Source organism: Bos indicus, chromosome 1, assembly GCF_029378745.1.
Source record: "Bos indicus isolate NIAB-ARS_2022 breed Sahiwal x Tharparkar chromosome 1, NIAB-ARS_B.indTharparkar_mat_pri_1.0, whole genome shotgun sequence".
Classification (NCBI taxonomy): Eukaryota; Metazoa; Chordata; class Mammalia; order Artiodactyla; family Bovidae; genus Bos; species Bos indicus.
The window spans coordinates 113265082-113287744 of NC_091760.1; positions in this window are offsets into that span (position 1 = coordinate 113265082).

The following is a 22663-nucleotide window of genomic DNA, read 5'->3' on the forward strand; positions in this document are numbered from 1 at the left end:
GGAGGAAACTGGGACTCCAGGAACTGTGTAGCAGGCCCAGGAATAAGGCTCATCCTTTCAAACACCCAGCCCTTTGTTCTAGAAAGAACAAGTGCTAAATAAGTGCTTTATGAGAGTTCAGACTTGCTTTTTCAATGAGATGCTTTCTTCACATGAAATTTTAGGTGGAATCTCAATTTGTGATTTACGTAAAAATGGAATGTCTCTGAAAGAAGTGAGCAGAAGGTTTTGCTCATGCCTCATCCCCAACCTTACCTCACATGCTGAACCTTTCCTCTGAGGAACCTCTGCAGCTCCCTCTAACCTTCTGTGCCCCAGGGAAGGAGGGACTGAGGAGAGGGGCTACTGAAGTATACAGGAGGAAAAACAGAGACACGAGGAAGATTATGACAAGATCAGTCATCCCCACTTGCTCATGGTCCTGCAAAAGCAGACTTTTTATTTCTTTCAAGATCCAATTCAAAGTTTCCTCATTTTTGAGAGGAAGTGCATTTGATATCTATTGCTCCACAATTAATAGTTTAAAAGAGCTAGTATTTGTCATCTCTTAGTTTCTGTGGGTTAGGAATCTGGCTGCAACCTAGCTGGACCTCCGACTCAAGGCCTCCATGAGGGTATGATCAAGGTATTGTCACATCATTTGAGCTGTGCAGATCTCTGCTCGCCTGGAGGGGGATATCTTTACAAGCTTATCTGTGTGGTTGTTTCAAGATTACGTTTGTTATCAGTTGTTGAACTGAGGGCCTCATTTCTTGCTGTCTGTTGGCAGGGAACCCTCAGTATCTTGTCTTGTGGGGTAAGCTCACTCCATAGGGCAGCTGGTTTCACTCAAAGCAAGAGAGAGAGAGACAGAGAGAGAGAGAGAGAGAGAGAAAGATGAAGTTAGAGCCTTTGTGTAACCTAAGCCTGGTGTGCTGCAGTCCATGCAGTTGCAAAGAGTCAGACACAACTGAGCAACTGAACTGAATCTCAGGAGTATCATCCCACCACATTTGCTTAGTTTATTCATTAGAGGGGAATCACTGAGTCTAACCCACACTCAGGAGGAAAGGATTACACAAAGGTGTGAATGCCTGGAGATAGGGATCACTGGGGCACATTTTAGAGGCTACATAACACAGGGAGGAAAACGAAAACATAGAACCTACATAAACTCATGTAATCCATGACATGCAATATAGTTTTAGCATTTCTTGCTTCACAACAACCTGAGAATATGCATGCTGGTATTTCTTTCATCAATTACTTTTAATATGGAGTCCTTGTTTTGCATCCCACCTATTTATATTCTGGTATTAAGAAATAAAATTTCCTTTTGAAAAGGATTTGATTCAGGATTTTCTTGCTTATGTGGTTAATTAGAATTTTGCTTCAATACAGATAAACACATAAGTTAGAGATACAATTAAAAATTCTCAACACCTTTTCCAGAAGTACAAAGAAAGCTTAAGTAAATTGCCCTCAAAAGTAGTGATAAGCTAGTTTTATGGCCAAAATGAAAAAAAAATACCCTGACCTATTTCTGTGTTTCATAGTTGACATCATCAAGCAGTCTTTTGAAAGTTACCTCTGAAAGGATGAAGCTGAGTGTACTGAAGAGTTTGTTCACCTGTGTGTATTATTCAATAAACTGTAACTTTGAGGGCCATCCCTATTCCACAGTATCTGGAACACCCAAGTGCCCTGCAAGAATATGAGGAATGAGTGAGGCAGAAGTGACTTCATGGAAACCAGAGGAAAATGCTGCCAGAATAGCCAAATTAAACAAATTTAAAAAATTATTACAGTATTTTTGTGATAACAAACTTCAGAGAAGAATTCAAGGATTTATATACTAGTTAACAGTGCCAAAGGACTTCCTTGGTGGTTTGGGGTAAAGAATCTGCCTGCCAGTGCAGGAGACACAGGTTCAATCCCTGGGTCAGGAAGATCCCCTGGAGGGGGAAATGGCAAATCACTCCAGTATTCTTTTTTTTACTGGAGGATAATTTCCTTATAATATTGTGTTGATTTCTGCCACATATCAACATGAATCAGACATAAGTATACATATGTCCCCTCCCTCTTGAACCTCACTCCCACTTCTGCTCCATTCTGCCCCTCTATATTGCCACAGAGCACCAGTTTGACCTCCCTGCATTATACAGCAAATTCCCACTACCTATCTGTCTAACATATAGCAATGTATATGTATACTCTCTCAATGTGTCCCACCCTTTCCGTTCCCCACTGTGTCTACAAGTCTATTCTCTATGTCTGCATCTCCATTACTATCCTGCAAATAGGTTCCTCAGTACCACATTTCTAGATTCCATATGTGTGTATTAATAAAAGATATTTGTTTTTCTCTTTCTGACTTACTTCACTCTGTATAATAGGCTCTAGGTTCATCTACCTCACTAGAACTGACTCAGATACATTCCTTTTTATGACTAATATTCCATTGTATATGTGTACCAGCTTCTTTATCCATTCATCTGTTGATGAACATCTAGGTTGCTTCCATGTCCTAGCTATTGTAAATAGTGCTGCAATGAACATTGTAATTCCAGCATTCTTGCCTAGAAAATGCCATGGACACAGGAGCCTGGCAGGCTACAGTCCATGGATCACAAAAGACTCAGACATGACTGAGTGACTAAAACAACAGCAACAGTTCCAAAGGCTCCTGGATATCAGGTTTTAGCTCCTTTATGTGGCCCAAAATATAGATTGTGAACTCAGTGAATATAATCCAGAAGCTTCTCTAATGAGTGACATGTATCCTGTGACGGCTCTTGGAATGGAACATGAGGACATCAAGAAGATGAAATGAAGACCTTTCCAACCAATTCAGCAGAAGCATTTTCTGACAGTTTTGCTTAGTTAACTATTCATGTTTATGAGGACTAAGCAGTACTGAGTGGAGATGCAAGAAAGTTTCTTTTTGATAGTAATGCTTTTGAAATGCTAGATGTGGACCAGAAGGAAAAACAGCAGGGACACAGATTTCAGGAAATAAGGAGGTGCTGCGGCAGATGTGTCCATCCAAGTGCAGAAGGTATGGAAACCTGTGCTCTCTCCCTTCTCTCCTGGATGATAGAGAAGGGTGGGTGAGGGGACCATACCCGCATTTAGCCTCCCAAGTCCCAGATCCTATTTATCATCCTGCTGTGCCATCAGCCTCTCTCATTCTCTTTCCAGGTATTCCCTCTGCCTTTAAGCTAAAAGACTGTGAGGGAGTAGATTACTGGGCTAGCAAGGATGACCATAATTGGTTAAACTTGGCTTTCCCTCCAATCGCCACTGACCTCTTTGCTCCTGACATGACCACCGGCTATGCACAGTGCTTACTCCTAGAAACTAATAGCTAACCAAGTTAGGACTTCACAATTGTGTGTGTGTGTGGGGGGGGGGGGGGGGGGGGTGTTTGTTTTCTTAAAAAAAAAAAAAATTTTTGAAGCAATCAAATGCAATGACACCTATTCTGCAAAGCTTTCCCTGATCAACTCCCAGTTGACTCTCCCAGTTGACTTAATGACTTCTCTTTCTAACCTCCCTGCCCAGGTTGCCTCTATGCCAGAGCTCCCCACAATGCACTATCCTCACTGATTTCCCTGTTCCTCTCGAAACTAGGTTTTGTACACTTAGGACCCTGGCGTATTAGATGTGCCGGGTGCCACTAAGCATTTATATTATTTGATGAAAACAATAAACCCAAGAATGGAAGAAATAAATATTTAATTAGGAACATCATTAATATGCTTACCCCTTAAACTGAGTGGAAAAGAAATAAGTAAGAATTTCTAGATGTTCTCTTATTTTAACAAAAATTTCTGAAGCAACTTCTTCTAACCCTAGCACCACTAGCACCATGGGGTTGCAAGAATTGGACATGACTTAGCAACAGAACCAGCATCACCACCACCACCAAGTATTTTAGGAATGCCAAAGGGTTGAAACCTGTCACTTTGGAAGCAGTGAACTATGTTTTGATGAGCTGTTATTGGTATTTGGGCAGAGACTGAACCTAAACTGACCTTGCTGAGTCAGTGTGACTGTGAAAATCACAACACTTGCTTTTCCATTGTGATGCGTTGTGAAGACCAAGGTGATGAAGACTGTGAAACTGTTGCCTAAGTTACAAACTACAGTATGCACATTTTCTGCCAAGGGCCTCTTTGGGGAGCAAATAGAGGAAGTAAGAACTGACTGGCCACCGTGAGTATGAGATGTTAACACTCTTTGTTTTAAAAGAGGGACTTTCCAAAATCATAATGCTTGTATGAATCAGAAAAGCACTGAAGTTCAAACCTTCCTTTTATCTTTATTTAACATCTTGAGACTTTGGTGGAGAACAAATTCTGAGTAAACATACAAAGTGGACTTGTATCTCTGGCACCATTAATGAGTTTTATGTTTCAAGTTAAAGATCTTGGAAGATCTTACAAAACTGAGAGCTCTTGAGAAAAAAAGAATAATTTTAAGCAAATAATCCAAGATTATTGCCAACACTCCCAAAGATGTTACATATTTCCACAAGAGTAGATGTTTCTGCCTCAGTATGCTATATACTAGGTTTCCATGGTAAAACTTCATAGCTCAGTGTAAACACATTCCACTGAACTACATATATGCTCTCTTACTCGGGGATGGGAGTACTCCATCCCCAGTGGGCCCAGAGTCTCTTGGAAAAGAACCATAAACTGTGCACTCTTTCTTAGATCTTTTTTTTTATTATTGTTTTACCATAGACTCACTGCAAGCAGTACCTCTGGAAAGGAAAAGTAGGAGTGGGTTTTCCAGGAGGGATTCTTGTGACTTAAAGGAGGTGGTTTATGCTGTGAGAGTTATATATTGACCTTTTTAAGGCAATTTAAGCACCATTTTTCTTTGACCTGAAAAGGGAGAATAAGAAGAAGTGGCTTTTTACTCATATTCCATGGTTAAAATGAGAGTATAGGAAATGGGGTGGAGGTGAAATGGGTGAAGATAGTCAAAAGGTACGAACTTCCAGTTATAAAACACATAAGTCATGGGATATAATGAACAGCATTATGACTATAGCTCATAATTCTATATTGTATATTTGAAAGTTGCTAAGATAGTAGATCTTAAAAGTTGTCACCTAAAAAAAAAAAATCTGCAACTATGTATGATGACAGATGTTAACTAGACTTATTGTGGAAATCACTTTGCAATATATACAAATATCAAGTGATTATGTTGTATACCTATAACTAATATAATATTATGTCAAATATGTGCATGTATGCTAAGTCACTTCAGCACTGTCTGACCCCATGTCCTGTTGCTCACCAGGCTTCTCTGTCCATGGGATTCTCCTGGCAAGAACACTGGAGTGAGTTGCAATGCCCGACCCAGGAATAGAACCCCTATCTCTTATGTCTCCTCTAGCAGGTTCTTTACCACTAGCGCCACCTTCTTCAATAAAAAAATGAGAGCTTAACTCCTAGTCATCCTTAAGATATCAGTTGGTACTGACCCGGTTCCCCGTCTTCCCAAATTAGCTATTATATGTTCTTGTAGTACCATCTCTCTCTATTTCATAGCCCTTAGTATTTTGGTGCTTTTATGCCTCTGCATGCGGTTCCTTCATTTAAATGTAAAGGCTCTAGATCCAAAAACAACATGAGTTAAAATTCCAACTTCATCACTTAGTAGCTGGTTAACCAATCAACTTAGTAGCTCTGTACTATTGTTTCTTCATCTGTAAAATGGAGATTATAGCTCCTACCCCACAGAGTTTAGGATTAAACTTGAAGAGATGATATACAGAACCTTTACAACAATGCCTTCCGTTTCAGTTCAGTTCAGTTCAATTGTTCAGTCGTGTCCGACTCTTTGCAATCCCATGAAACACAGCACGCCAGGCCTCCATGTCCATCACCAACTCCCGGAGTTCACCCAAAATCAAGTCCATTGAGTCGGTGATGCCATCCAGCCATCTCATCTTCTGTCGTCCCCTTCTCCTCCTGCTCCCAATCCCTCCCAGCATCAGAGTCTCTTGCAATGAGTCAACACTTCGCATGAGGTGGCCAAAGTATTGGAGTTTCAGCTTTAGCATCAGTCCTTCAAATGAACACCCAGGACTGATCTCCTTTAGAATGGGCTGGTTGGATCTCCTTGCAGTCCAAGGGACTCTCAAGAGTCTTCTCCAACACCACAGTTCAAAAGCATCAATTCTTCATTGCTCAGCTTTCTTCACAGTCCAACTCTCACATCCATACATGACCACTGGAAAAACCATAGCCATGACTAGACGGACCTCTGTTGTAAATGTCTTTTAATTTCGTGGCTTCAGTCACCATCTGCAGTGATTTTGGAGCCCAAGAAAATAAAGTCTGACACTGTTTCCACTGTTTCCCCATCTATTTCCCATGAAGTGATGGGACTGGATGCCATGATCTTCGTTTTCTGAATGTTGAGTTTTAAGCCAGCTTTTTCACTCTCATCTTTCACTTTCACCAAGAGCCTTTTGAGTTCCTCTTCACTTTCTGCCATAAGGGTAGTGTCATCTGCATATCTGAGGTTATTGATATTTCTCCCAGCAATCTTGATTCCAGCTTGTGCTTCTTCCAGCCCAGCGTTTCTCATGATGTACTCTCTATATAAGGTAAATAAGCAGGGTGACAATATACAGCCTTGACGTACTCCTTTTCCTATTTGGAACCAGTCTGTTGGTCCATGTCCAGTTCTAACTGTTGCTTCCTGACCTGCATACAGATTTCTCAAGAGGCAGGTCAGGTGGTCTGGTATTCCCATCTCTTTCAGAATTTTCCACAGTTTATTGTGATCCACACAGTCAAAGGTTTGGCATAGTCAATAAAGCAGAAATAGATGTTTTTCTGGAACTCTCTTGCTATTTCCATGATCCAGCAGATGCTGGCAATTTTATCTCTGGTTCTTCTGCCTTTGCTAAAACCAGCTTGAACATCTGGAGTTCATGGTTCATGTACTGCTGAAGCCTGGCTTGGAGTATTTTGAGCATTACTTTACTAGCGTGTGAGATGAGTGCAATTGTGCGGTAGTTTGAGTATTCTTTGGCATTGCCTTTCTTTGGGATTGGAATGAAAGCTGACCTTTTCCAGTCCTATGGCCATTGCTGAGTTTTCCAAATTTGCTGGCATATTGAGTGCTGAATTTCACAGCATCATCTTTCAGGATTTGAAATGGCTGAACTGGAATTCCATCACCTCCACTAGCTTTGTTTGTAGTGATGCTTTCTAAGGCCCATTTGACTTCATATTCCAGGATGTCTGGCTCTAGGTCAGTGATCACACCATCGTGGTTATCTGGGTCGTGAAGCTCTTTTTTGTACAGTTCTTCTGTGTATTCTTGCCACCTCTTCTTAATATCTTCTGTTTTTGTTAGGTCCTTGGACTGTGAAGAAGGCTGAGTGCCGAAGAATTGATGCTTTTGAACTGTGGTGTTGGAGAAGACTCTTGAGAGTCCCTTGGACTGCAATGACATCCAACCAGTCCATTCTGAAGGAGATCAGCCCTGGGATTTCTTTGGAAGGAATGATGCTAAAGCTGAAACTCCAGTACTTTGGCCACCTCATGTGAAGAGTTGACTCATTGGAAAAGACTCTGATGCTGGGAGGGATTAGGGGCAAGAGGAGAAGGGGATGACAGAGGATGAGATGGCTGGATGGCATCACTGACTCGATGGATGTGAGTCTCAGTGAACTCCGGGAGTTGGTGATGGACAGGGAGGTCTGGCGTGCTGCGATTCATGGGGTCGCAAAGAGTCGGACACAACTGAGCGACTGATCAGATCTGATCTGATCTCTCCTTTTCACAGCTATCTCTAAGCCTCCCAAGACAGCCATTTTGCTTTTTTGCGTTTCTTTTCCATGGGGATGGTCTTGATCCCTGTCTCTTGTAGAATGTCACGAACCTCTGTCCATAGTTCATCAGGCACTCTGTCTACCAGATCTAGTCCCTTAAATCTATTTCTCACTTCCACTGTATAATCATAAGGGATTTGATTTAGGTCATACCTGAATGGTCTAGTGGTCTTCCCTACTTTCTTCAATTTAAGTCTGAATTTGGCAATAAGGAGTTCATGATCTGAGCCACAGTAAGCTCCTGGTCTTGTTTTTGTTGACTGTATAGAGCTTCTCCATCTTTGGCTGCAAAGAATACAATCAATCTGATTTCGGTGTTGACCATCTGGTGATGTCCATGTGTAGAATCTTCTCTTGTGTTGTTGGAAGAGGGTGTTTGCTATGACCAGTGCATTTTCTTGGCAAAACTCTATTAGTCTTTGCCCTGCTTCATTCCATATTCCAAGGCCAAATTTGCCTGTTACCCCAGATGTTTCTTGACTTCCTACTTTTGCAGTCCGCTATAATGAAAAGGACATCTTTTTTGGGGTGTTAGTTCTAAAAGGTCTTGTAGGTCTTCATAGAACTTTTCAACTTCAGCTTCTTCAGTGTTACTGGTTGGGGCATAGACTTGGATTACTGTGATATTGAATGGTTTGCCTTGGAAACGAACAGAGATCATTCTGTCGTTTTTGAGATTGCATCCAAGTACTGCATTTTGAACTTTTGTTGACCACGATGGCCACTCCATTTCTTCTGAGGGATTCCTTCCCGCAGTAGTAGATATAATGGTCATCTGATTTAAATACACCCATTCCAGTCCATTTTAGTTCACTGATTCCTAGAATGTCCACATTCACTCTTGCCATCTCCTGTTTGACCACTTCCAATTTGCCTTGATTCATGGACCTGACATTCCAGGTCCCTATGCAATATTGCTCTTTACAGCACCGGACCTTGCTTCTATCACCAGTCACATCCATAACTGCGTATTGTTGTGTCCAACTCTTTGTGACCCCATGGACTGTAGCCAACCAGGCTCCTCTGTCCATGGAATTCTTCAGGCAAGAATTCTGGAGTGGATAGCCATTCCCTTCTCCAGGAGATCTCCCACAGTCAGGGATCAAACCCAGGTCTCTCACACTACAAGCAGATTCTTTACCATCTGAGTCACCAGGCGAGCCACCAGGGAATCCCCAAGAGTCTTGGAGTGGGTAGCCATATTCTTTTCCAGGAGATCTTCCTGACTCAGAGATCAAACCCAGGTCTCCTGCATTGCAGGCAAATTCTTTACCACTGAGCCACCAGTGCTTAATAGATTTTAACTACTTGTTTTAGCTCTGCCAGCTTTAAGTTTTATGAGAGCAGGCATATCATTGCCTAACATTCTTCATACCAAAGTACCCTTTTAGGAAACATTTGTTGAGTAAAAGAATAACTAACTTAATCTGGAAGATTTCATCCAGGTTTGTTATGTATTCCTTTTGTGTGGCAACTCCAGACAATAAAGCAGAGAGCAAAATCATTGTGGGAGACTGTGGCTGTTTGGTTCTGGAATACTTGACATTTGACCTCAATTACTTCTTAGATTAACACAAGGGAAAATGAATAAAATGTAACTCATTGTAGACTAAGGGTAATATTTCAAGGAACTCATACATATTTGTTAATTTTTGTGTTATAGCTAAAGAAACCGTATGCTTTGAGGAAAAAGAATACCACTAGAATACATTTTTGGGCTTACCAGGTGGCTCAGTGGTAAAGAATCCACCACCAGTGCAGGAGATACAGATGTGGATTCCATCCCTGGGTCAGAAAGATCATCTGGAGTAGGAAATGACAACCCACTCCAAGACTCTTGCCTGGAAAATCTCATGGACAGAGGAGCCTGGTGGGCTACATGGGGTGGCAAAGAGTCAGACATGACTCAGTGAGCACAATACAACAACAGAATACATTTTTATATGAAGACATGGTATCTCCAGTATCTAGTAATAACAATTTATGAAAACTTTTAAGATCTATTCTCTTAGCAACATCTGAATATACAATATGATATTGTTAACTGTAAGTGAAGCATTAAAAGTTACAGTGACACATGGTTCAGATTGGCTTTGCCCAAAACAGGCTTTGATGACTTCCTTATACAGGGCTTTCATGGTTAACAGCCATGTTTATAATAAATACAGTCATTATCAAATAAAAAGTTATGAGATGCTTTTTTAAAATGCTTGGTTACAGTATCATCTTAAAAGGAAATAACACTCAGATGTGAAAGCTGAGAGAAAATAAGTCCGTATACTGAGATCACTATACATAATTCAAAACAGGTGATTTTTTAAAAGGGAGCCCTTGAAGGACATACAAAAGGATTATATTATTGTTCTGGCTTTCCCTGAGAGTAATTTCTTTACATTATACCATTTCTGCGAGAGAGGAGCAGCTTTACAAGCACCACTGTGTCACAGTTTAGGACAGTAGTGGTAGGTAGTGAGAAGGTTTGGCTTTCTTGTGGCTCTGGCTTTCAGCTCTGGGATCCCTTCTTTGAAAATAGTTCTATCCCTATCTCCTTGATGACTCTTAAATCTCTTAAAAGAGACAAAGTCTATTTACTCAATGATTGAAATGAAGGTTTAAAATGCAAATATTCTTATTGACTTCCAGTTAAAATAAGGTATTGATAACTGATATGGCCACTTTCTGAAGAGATTTTGATAGGAGGCAAAAGAATAGGAAAGGATTTCAGTGCTACTGACTAAATTAAATTCTAGAAAAGGGAGGCTGTTAACCTCAAAAACAAATGTCAACACAATAATTTTGATCAAAAAAATAATTTTGGATCTGATTAAACCTGAAGATAAAGCCATAAATGTTTTCTGAAACTAAACTCTGTTGGAAAAGACTTTTTCCCCTGGATTTTCTTAGCTTCCTTCCACTCTATTATTTTTAACCTACATTATGGGAAAATAAACACAATATTATTACAGCTCATCAAAGAAAGTTCAGGCTTTTTGCTCCTACTGCTTTTGGCAGAGATCAGATTTCAATAACATAAATATTTTCATTGAATTATTAGAAGCAACAGGCAGAAATGACAAGTCATAAATGTTTATTTACTCATTTAATGAATAACTGAGTGGATAGAAGAATAAAAGAATGATGAAGGAGGGAACTGACATACAGTCTTTGGAATGGACACAGCTTTCCACAGAGGCAGTCACAGAAGGAAGGACACTCATTTGCAGAAAGGAATTGGCACATAAAGACTAAATGCAAGCATCATTTATCTCAGTGTTTTCTTTGGCCCAGTGGTGGTTTATACTGGCAAAAAGGTTGACTTGACTTGTGCTGATTCTTTTCCAGTTTGGAGTTTAAGTCTAGAAATAATTTTCTATTTAACTCAATAAACTCCATAGTGGGTGATTAAGAGGATATCAACATGTAGGCACTCTGTTCAAGCCTATTATTTCCTAATTGCTTATTATTTCTTAATTTACAGGTTACTTCATTTCTTAATGCATATCCTCCTTGACCTTTTTGTAATAATTGACACTCTCGACTACTCTATCATTGAAGACATCTCCTGTAGTTTCTGTATCACTTTACCCTCCAGATTCTTTTCTATAGGTGGCTTTTCTTTTCCAAACTGTCCCCTGGTGATACACATTACTCTGGTTTCAGTTTTCTATCCTGCTCTATTTAATCCCTTTGAGCTCCCATTTACTCCAATCTTCTCAATAAATTCCCCTAGACTAAAGGCTGTATTTTATAGCCTTAGTCTGCCTCCTGAAATCTTGGTCTACATTTCCAATACTGGGATGAATATTTCTGCCTGGCATTTGCATTGATGATTTACATTTAACAATGAAATTCATTATTTTTATGAATTGGTTGCTCCATTTGGCTTCCTTTGTATTTTGAATGTTGTTTCCAGAAGATAGGGCTTCCCTGGTGGCTCAGATGGTAAAGAATCCACCTGAAATGCAGGAGACCTGGGTTCGATCCCTGGGTTGAGAAGATTCCCCTGGAGAAGGGAATGGCTACCCACTCCAGTATTCTTGCCTCTTCCATGGACAGAGGAGCCTGGTGGGCTACAGTCCACGGGGTGGCGAAGACTCAGACGCAACTGAGTGACTAACATTTTGACTTTTACCAGTAGAAAGGCTGGTAAGTAATAGAATGTTCTGCATCAGGAGTGGCCAGAAAGTGAAAACTAAACTGGTACTTGGAGGGTTAATCCAAAAACCAAGTGAGACAAGAAGTCTGGCCACCATATCCTGCTTCCTGGTGATACTGGAAGTTCTAGATCATCTCAACTTTAGTGTTTTGTTTTGTTTAGATGTTTTTGGTTTTGTTTTTGAATTTTTTGTTCCTGGAAAGATGTTCAAGTTGCAGGATCTTCCATAGGAACTAAAATAATACACATCAGGGTTTTAAGTCAAGGTGAGTTACTTAGTGTCCCTGAATGCCACTCTTCTCATCAGTTAAAAGTAATATTGCAACACTCACAAAGTTTTTTTGAAGGGTGAAAACAATATCCATCAAACATATAATACACGGGTGTTCTCAATATGTACTAGCTATTATTATTACCAATATTACTTGATTTTCCTAGTTTGAACTTGATTTGTTTCTATTCTTTTCTTTAACCAATAGCCCCAGGTCTTATTGGACACTAACTCTGTCAGTTTCTTTTTTTTTTTTTTTAACTTAATTTTGTTTATTTGGCTGCATCCCATCTTAGTTGTGGCATGTGGGATTTTTCTTAGTTGTGGCATATGAGATCTTTAGTTGCAGCATGTGGGATCTAGTTCCCTGACCAGGGATTGAACCCAGGCCCCCTGCATTGGGAGCATGGAATCTTAGCCACTGGACCATGAGGGAAGCCCCTAACTGTATCAGTTTCATAGTATTCTTTGTAACTTTTCACTGACTTCATCTTAGGGTAGGTTCTGAAACGCACAACCAAGTTTTCCAGTGGTATCATGACCCAGATAATTTTTTTAACAGCACAACTCATACTATGATAATCCCTAACTACATGCATTGTCATGACTTATCCTTGCTTTCCAGATATGATCTACTATTCTCAGCATGGCACATAGAACCACGTACTGTGTGGCCACATCCTAATTGTTCAGTCTAGCATAATTTGTCAACTCATTGCTTTATGAATTTTCTTTACTTTCTTCTATCTCTACGCCTTTCATCATATTTCACCCCCTTTCCCCACTACTCTTTCTCTTCCTATTTAGCTAATTAAATCCTACATACTCTTTAAGTTTCAACTTGAATTACTCCTTCAAAAACCTTTACCAAATCACTCAAGTTCACTAGTCTTTGCCTCTGAATTTATAGCACTTACTATCTAAAGCACTTAATTGGCTGTTTGTCATGTATATAAGCTTTGTCAATTTGTAGCCCATATTGTTAATTAATGTTTCCACCATCATCTGTCTGTCGTGCCAACTATTTTAAGTCATCAACATTGTTGACTCTCCTTGATTTAGGGACCAGTGAAGAGCATAATCAATAAACTGTGGGATCAATACCAAAATTTTGCATTTGTCATTCATTCAATATATGTCTCCTTTAATGACCTAGTATGTACGAGGCCTAATGTTGGCTGTGAGGTATAAGATAAATCAGACACAGGTTCAAGATCTCATGATCTAATGAGAAATATAGACAGGCAAGTAATTAATTAAATGCAGCAGAAATCCTGTAAAAGACATTGTTCAAAACCTATGGTATCACAGAAATAGGACACACAATTCTGCATTGATATAGGAAGAGTTGAGGGAATCTTCCTAGAGTAACTAATACTTGAGTTGCTATTGATAAGATGAGCATGGTTTCTCCATGGGAGGCAGTCAGGGAGAGGTTTACAGAAATATGGACCAAGGAAAACATGCAAAGACATGTATCCCTGAGAATAATTTGTATGATACATGTATAAGGTATATAGTTAGTGAGGTCTAGATAGAAGACTAAAGAGAAGGGTCCTAAAATCATATCATGAAGAAACCACCTGCTGAGCGGTTTGGTCATTATCTAGAAGGCAATGGTCCAAAGGAAAAAACAATGAAGGATCCTAGGCAGTGGCAGGAAATGATTCATTTGTGTATTATAGGAAGATCACTTGGAAAAAGAAGAGTATGAAAGAGCCTGAGGGTAAGAAGACATGATAGAAACAAATTTTGATAGTCTAAGAAGAGATGCAGTGTTGGCAGTACAGAGAATCCATCACATTTAAGGGGTGTTTTAGTGGCAGATTAAATAGGGGAATGTTTAGGCACAGGTGAGTTTGTGAGAAAATTCAGAATAAGCTGTTTTCTAACTTACAGATAAATGACAATGCGATTAACTAAGAAAAGGAAGAGAACACTCATAGTTCACTGTTTGTTTTGGAATATACTTTTCTTCCTCTTATTTTGAAAGGCTATATGTAAACAGAGAAGCCAAAGTCATTTGGGTGTAAAAGGTAATACTTCATGTTTTATTCACATTAATTCTTGGAAACAGCAGGGAGTGATTATCAGTTGGAGAGAATGCATTAAGCATAAAAATTTTATTGGTAAATAAGTATATACAGTAATTTAAGATAACATTACATTCTGGCAGTTCTAATTTTTAGTTCTCTATTTTTAATTGAGACCAAAAATTTAAAGACTAGAAAGTAAACTTTTGGGAAAATTTTACAAATTGCTTTAATATCATAAAGCTGAGCATCGAAGAATTGATGCGTTTGAACTGTGGTATTGGAGAAGACTCTTGAGAGTCCCTTGGACTACAAGGAGATCCAACCAGTCCATCCTAAAGGAGATCAGTCCTGGGTGTTCATTGGAAGGACTGATGCTGAAGCTGAAACTCCAATACTTTGGCGACCTCATGTGAAGAGTTGATTCATTGGAAAAGACCCTGATGCTGGGAGGGATTGGGGGCAGGAGGAGAAGGGGACGACAGAAGATGAGATGGCTGGATGGCATCACCAACTTGATGGACATGAGTTTGAGTGAACTCCAGGTGTTGGTGATGGACAGGGAGACCTGGTGTGCTGTGATTCATGGGGTTGCAAAGAGTCAGACACGACCGAGCAATTGAACTGAACTGAACCACATGATTACACATTCTTTCGCTGTCATTTTGCGGTTCAGTTAGTTATTCTTAGAGAAAAACAACTTAAGCACAAATATTGATACATGGTTAAAGAAATAACTAATTATGAGTAATGCTTCATGCTAGGTAAGAAAAACAGAAATCAGCTTTAATATTTTAGATGCTATGGAAATTGAGAGAAAGTTTGTTTGGTATTAGAACTATATAGCCAAGCAATCTAAAACCTGAAAAAGAATATCTAGCTCTGTTCTTTTATTTAGATGAAGGAACTAAGAAATATGAATGTTAAGTGACCTAACACAGGAAAAAACTGGGTTTAAAATGACTATCAAATCCTTTGAAAGTTTCTTAAATGCCAGTGACATACAGTTGAAAGGAAAAACTCAGTTCAGTTCAGTTCAGTTGCTCAGTCGTGTCTGACTTTTTGTGATCCCATGGACTGCAGCACTCCAGGCCTCCCTGTCCATTACCAACTCCAGGAGTTTACACAAACTCATGTCCATTGACTTGGTGATGCCATCCAACCATCTAATCCTCTGTCGTCCCCTTCTCTTCCCACCTTCAATCTTTCCCAGCATCAGGGTCTTTTCCAATGAGTCAGTTCTTCGCATCAGGTAGCCAAAGTATTGGAGCTTCAGCTTCAACATCAGTCCTTCCAAAGAACACCCAGGACTGATCTTTAGGATGGACTGGTTGGATGTCATTGCAGTCCAAGGGACTCTCAAGAGTCTTCTCCAACACCACAGTTCAAAACCATCAACTCTTTGGCACTCAGCTTTCTTTATAGTCCAACTCTCATCTCACATCCATACATGACCACTGGAAAAACCATAGCCTTGACTAGACGGACCTTTGTTGGCAAAGTAATGGCTCTGCTTTTTAATGTGCTGTCTAGGTTGGTCATAACTCTTCTTCTAGGGTGTAAACGTCTTTTAATTTCATGGCTTCAGTCACCATCTGCAGTGATTTTGGAGCCCAAGAAAATAAAGTCTGACACTGTTTCCACTGTTTCCCCATCTATTTCCCATGAAGTCATGGGACCAGATGCCATGATCTTAGTTTTCTGAATGTTGAGCTTTAAGCCAACTTTTTCACTCTCTTTTTTCACTTTCATCAAGAAGCTTTTTAGTTCTTCTTCACTTTCTTCCATAAGGGTGGTGTCATCTGCATATCTGAGGTTATTGATATTTCTCCCAGCAATCTTGATTCCAGCTTGTGCTACTTCCAGCCCAGCGTTTCTCACGATGTACTCTCTATATAAGGTAAATAAGAAGGATGACAATATACAGCCTTGACGTACTCCTTTTCCTATTTGGAACCAGTCTGTTGTTCCATGTCCAGTTCTAACTGTTGCTTCCTGACCTGCGTATAGATTCCTCAAGAGGCAGGTCAGGTGGTCTGGTATTCCCATCTCTTTCAGAATTTTCCACAGTTTCTGCTTCCCAGTCCTGTGTATGTTCTGGCAGCTCTATGCTGGGGTTAATGGTGACCTCCTCCAAGAGGGCTTATGCCATACCCAAGTCGACTGCTTCCAGAGCCCCTGACGCTGAGGCAGTCCACTGCTGACCTGTACCTCCACAGGAGATGCTCACACACAGTTCTGTCTCAGTCTCTGTGGGGTCCCTGGGTCCTGGTGTGCACGAGGTTTGTTTGAGACTTCTTAGCATCTCTGGTGGAAATGGGGTTTGATTCTAAATGCAAATTCATCCTCCTACCATCTTGCTGGGGCTTCTCCTTTGTCCTTGGATGTGGGGTATCTCTGCACAGCTGCTCCAGCACCTACCATCTTACTGGGGTTTCTCTGACCTTGGACCTGGAGTATCTCCTCTCTGCTGCTCATTGCTGACCCAGGAGAAAAGAGCAGTGACCCCACAAGATACTGACCCAGACTTGCCTGTGAGTGTCCAGGGCTCTCCAGCAGAGCCGTGGGTCGGTGGTGGCCTGCTGCAGGGTTGGGGGCACTGAGTGTAGCAATGCATCCATGGGATCTTTTGATGAGGTCACCATTATCTTCATTACCTCCACCATAGTTTGGCCCCAGGTAAATAGCAGGGAGGGAACTCATCTCCTCCCATCAACAGAAAATGGGATTAAAGATTTACTGAGCATGGCCCCGCCCATCAGAACAAGACCCAGTTTCCCCCTCAGTCAGTCTCTCCCATCGAGAAGCTTCCCTAAGCCTCTTATCCTTCTCCATCAGAGGGCAGACAGACTGAAAACCACAATCACAGGAAACTAACCAATCTCATCATATGGACCACAGCCTTGTCTAACTCAATGAAACTATGAACCGTGCCATGTAGGGCCACCCAAGACAGACGGGTCATGGTGAAGAGTTCTGACAAAAAGTTATCCACTGGAGAAGGGAATGGCAAACCACTTCGGTATTCTTTCCTTGCAAACCCCATCAACAGTATGAAAGGAAAAACTATTTCACATCAAAAGAAATCTATTTCAGTTCCAGCTCTAATGCTAGCTGTGTGGTTAAGGGCAAACCATTTAATCATTGTGACAGTTTCACTGACTAAATACAAGGATCATATTATTTGTTTCACATGATCATCAGGAGGACCAAACACAATGATGTATGTAAAAACTCTTTATGTAAACTCTTTAAAGGGCTTCCCTGATACCTCAGCTGGTAACAATCCACCTGCCCTGATACCTCAGCTGGTAACAATCCACCTGCAATGCAGGAAACACCAGTTTGATTCCTGGGTCAGGAAGATTCCCTGGAGAAGGGAGAGGCTACCCACTCCAGTATTCTTGGGCTTCCCTTGTGGCTCAGCTGATAAAGAATCTGCCTTCAATTCAGGAGACCTGGGTTCGATCCCTGAATTGGGAAGATCCCCTGAAGAAGGAAAAGGCTACCTACTCCAGTATTCTGGCCTGGAGAATTCCATGGACTCTTTAAAAACACTAAAAAATGTAACAGATTATATTTGTAGAGTAAATCTTTAGTTACCATTTAAAAAAAGAATTTATCTTTTACTGAGCAGCTGCTCTACGACAGCATCTTTTTTGTATACTATTTCATTTCATTCTTACATCAACCCTTGACGTAGATGCTATTTTCCAGTTTTATAGCTCAAAAAGAAAAGGAAGCTCAGAGACTAAATAAACATCTCTAGATCACACTGCAAGCAATTGGAGAATCAAGATTTGAAAATGACTTCACCAATGGAATGTTGGCTACTACATAATGTTTCTGGCAGTCCTGGAAAAGAAAACCACTCCCTATGTAGAGGGTAGCTGGTTTGAGGAGGAATGAAGGCTGGGAGAGAGAAATAGGCTTAAAGGACTGGAATGCTCCATGGATTCTAATCCAGACAATAAAGGATAATCCAGGTGAGGCAAGGTTATTCAGCAAAAGATTTAATAACTCATAGTCAGAAGCAGGGCTAGATGAAGACTCAAGGGCATCCAAGAAGGATGATAAATTGGTCTCTTGGAAGGGTTAATAATTGGTGCCCTTTCGAACTTTTATTCTTTGTGTATTTGTTCCACAATTTAAACTCCTAAGGCTGAGAGCTGTGTGGAGAAAGGAGAAAGCCGACACCGTCAGTGGAGATCAACCTCCCCTCCCCCATCAAGAAAGTTTGAATTTGTCGCCAAAATTACACACTTTTTTAGGCAAAAGAAAAACACAAATTAGAGCAATTTGGCAATTTGGATTGAGTTTGTTTACGGTATATGGGTGTGTGTGAATGTGTGTGTTCACATGCTATGGGAGGGAAGGTGTCTGTGAAACTTTCTCCTCTACCCTACTTTAAAGGTACCTTATTCTACTTTCCAAGAGAGAAGTTCACATAAACAAATTTTTATGTTATTATTTCATCAATAATTCACCACCTCTCAGAGATTAGTGCTCCAACAATTGTTTTTTTTTTTTTACCTTTACTCTGGTTCTTGTCAAAAATTTAAAGTTTGATCCAAAATGAATAATTGGGGAGATTGTGAGGGTTTGTGAGTAGAATGGAGTGGAAAGTGGTCTTCAAATTGAAACTCTGGACAGGTTTAATAGAGAAGAATAGAAGCTAAGAGCCATCCATATAGAACTGATAAGGACCAATAATTGGCAGAATTTAAACTGAAAAAAAAATAACTCTCACAAATTTTAGACCTGGTTCTTCCTCTTACAAACAATGCGATTTTAGGCAAAATCCTTACACCACTTACATCATCTAAAACCAGGGAATTAAAAAAAAATTTTCTTTGAAGTTTAGTTGATTTACTTAGCCATGTTAGTTCCTGATGGGCAGCAAAGTGCTGCAAGTCGGACATTGTTGTTTATCTATTTTACATATAGTTGTTTGTATCTGCTAATCCTAAACTCCTAATTTATTCTCCTCTAGCCCCTTTTTGCCTTTGGTAACTATTTATTTTCTATGTCTGTGAGTCTGTTTTATAAATAAATTGACTTGTATCATACTTTTTTTTTTAGATTCCACATATAAGTGATATCATATATTTGTCTTTCTTTGTGTGACTTACTTCACTTAGTATGATCATCTCTATGTCCATCCATGTTGCTGCAAATGGTACTATTTCATTTTTTATGGCTGAATAGTATTCCACTGTATGTATATGTGTATATATATATATAATCACATCTTCTTTATCCATTTGCTAATATCAAGTTTCCTTAAATTGTTTTATATTTTCACACATATGTTTATATATAAACATAAGGCTAGCCTTGCTACATGATACATTGCTGTTGTTTTTCAGTCACTTAGTCCTGTCTGACTCTTTGTGACCCATAGACTTCAGCACATCAGGCTTCCCTGTCCTTCACCATCTCCTGGAGCTTGCGCAAACTCATGTCCATCAAATCAGTGGTGCCATCCAACCATCTCGTCCTCTATCATCCCCTTTTCCTGCTGCTTTCAATCTTTCCTGGCATTAGAATCTTTTCCAATGAGTCAGCTCTTCACATCAGGTGGCCAAAAGTATTGGAGCTTCAGCATCAGTTCTTCCAATGAATATTCAGGATTGATTTCCTTTAGGATTGACTGGTATGATTTCCTTACAGTCCAAGGGACTCTCAAGAGTCTTCTCCAACACAGTTCAAAAGTGTCGATTCTTTGGCTCTAAGCCTTTGTTATGGTCCAATTCTCACATCCATACATGACTACTAGAAAAACCATAGCTTTGATGATATTGACCTTTGTCAGCAAAGTAATGTCTTTGCTTTTTAATATACTCTCTCTAGGTTTCTCATAGCTTTTTTCCAAGGAGCTAGCATTTTAATTTCATGGCTGCAGTCACTGTATGCAGTAATTTTGGAGCCCAAGAAAATAAAGTCTGTCACTGCTTCCATTGTTTTCCTGTCTATTTTCCATGAAGTGATGGGACTAAATGCTATGAGTTTTTTGAATGTTGAATTTTAAGCCAGCTCTTTCACTTTCCTCTTTCACTCTCCTCTTTCACCTTCGTCAAGAGGCTCTTTAGTTCCTCTTCATTTTCTGCCATAAGGGTGGGGTCATCTGTGTATCTGAGGTTATTGATATTTCTCCCTGCAATCTTGATTCCAGCTTGTGCTTCATCCAGTCTGGCATGCAACCCACTCCAGTATTCCTGCCTGGAAAATCCCATGGACTGAGGAGCCTGGTAGGCTACATGTGTCCATGGGGTCACAAAGAGTCGGATACGACTGAGCAACTTCACTTCACTTCACTCTGCATATAAGTTAAATAATCAGGCTGACAATATACTGTTTTGATGTAGTCCGTTTCCATTGCTCCATGTCTGGTTCTAACTGTTGCTTCTTGACCTGCATACAGGTTTCACAGGAGGCAGGTAAAGTGGTCTGGTATTGCTATCTCTTTAAGAATTTTCCACAGATATGGGAATGACAAATATACACATATATATCAGCTTCTTTAGGTCAGCTGTTTACATATATTTATTATACAGCCATGGCTAGGCACTTTATATATATTAACTCATTTTTCCTTCACAATCCTATGAGGGTTACTTTTCACTTTGCAAATGAGGAAAGTGAAGTACAGGAAGCTAAGACATGTAGTCAATGATCAGTAGAGCTGGGATTGGAATCCTGGCAGTCTGTTTGCAGATTACCTTTCCACTGTGCTACTTAGCGAATCCATAGAATTGTAGTGAAAATTAAGTGGAACAATTAACCTTTTCTGTAAAACAATTTATCTTACGTATCACTTTCAACATTTTTAGTTTCACAGACTTTGAGAGCCTGATGAAATCATGGATGTTATACCAGCAATAAACAGATAAAGATAATATAAAAACATGTGTGCCATTTCCAAGATGTCACAGCCTCCACAGAGGTTCAATCATCGACGTCAGGTTATAAAAGGCCTGACTTAAACTTGGTTGGGTCTCCTAAGCCTCAGTATCTTCCAACCAGAATTGAGACTGAAAATACAGTGATCTACCTCCCAGCCACCAGTTCTCAGGGCTGAGAGACGTACATATAATCTAAGGAAAATTCCACTTTGGATTGCTTAAGTAGGTGTTATTCAGAAGTCCTGTTTCAAATTTCCTTCAAAAGTACACATTCAGGGTTTAAAATGGAGTAAGAGAAAAAAAGACTTTGGCCAAAATCTTTCGTCTTTGTGGAATCCAAAATATTTGAAAAGTAGTATGGAGAGGTTTGTGGCATTTAGCCACCCTGAGCTCCCAGAATTGCATCTTGTCAACTTTTGCTAACGTCCCTTTTGACCTCAATTATCTCTACATCCCTTCTTCATTAAAGTACCTTGAGAGCCTAAGGATGGCACCATTCAGGACCACATTAAGGAAAACTATTCCTCCAAGTTATACATTTCAGCACTTTTTCTGGCACTCAAAAATTCTGACAAGTGTTTATCAAGTTACTTTAAACTCATTGTGATTCAAATCAACGAGTTCCATAAAGAAAACCTATTGAACAATTAACTGTGGTTTATAATAGCTGTTCATATTCTTCCTAACAGACACAACAACAGATACATATTGTCTACCACTGATTACCAAGACCAGAATGCAAGAGAGAAAAGGCATTGTCAGTTTTTTTTGTTTGTTTGTTTCCACTGGAAACCAAAACAAAGGTTTTAAACCCTTACACTTTCTTCCATTTCATTCTGATAGGTCTAATTATAATTAATGAGCAACTAATGAACAATTGTGTAAGTTAGCAATATTTCAAATTTGCTTGAGTTGATCCAAAGCAGCTGCACAGATACTGACAAGATGATTTTATGATTTTAAAACTTAAGGTGAACAGTTTTAGTAGGTTTAAGAAATCTCTGTTTAGTAGTCCCAAAAATACTATCAAGGGAGGTTTATAATACCTAGAATTAAAAAAAAATTGATGTGAGTCACGTAAGTCAGAAGTCAGCAAGGGAGACTGTGTGTGTTTAAATTGGTCAGTGAATGAACAAAACCTAATTCTTTGCTGCCTGAGATAACTTTACCTACTAAAATGCCACTCAGCTGGTCAAACACGTTTTACCAACTTAAATTCTATTTCTAAATTATGGATTTGCTCCACATAAAAAGTGATTCATAAAGAATTTATAAACATTGATATCTATGCACCAGAGAAAGTACAGAGAGACCATTTAGCTCAACTCTTAGTGAAACTTAGCAGGTTTTGTTCCAAATAAACATTCTCAAGGCAACACTGTGAATTTAGTAACTTCCCTGTCATACTTCCTAATATTAGCCAAAACTATTGGTCAATAATAGTTC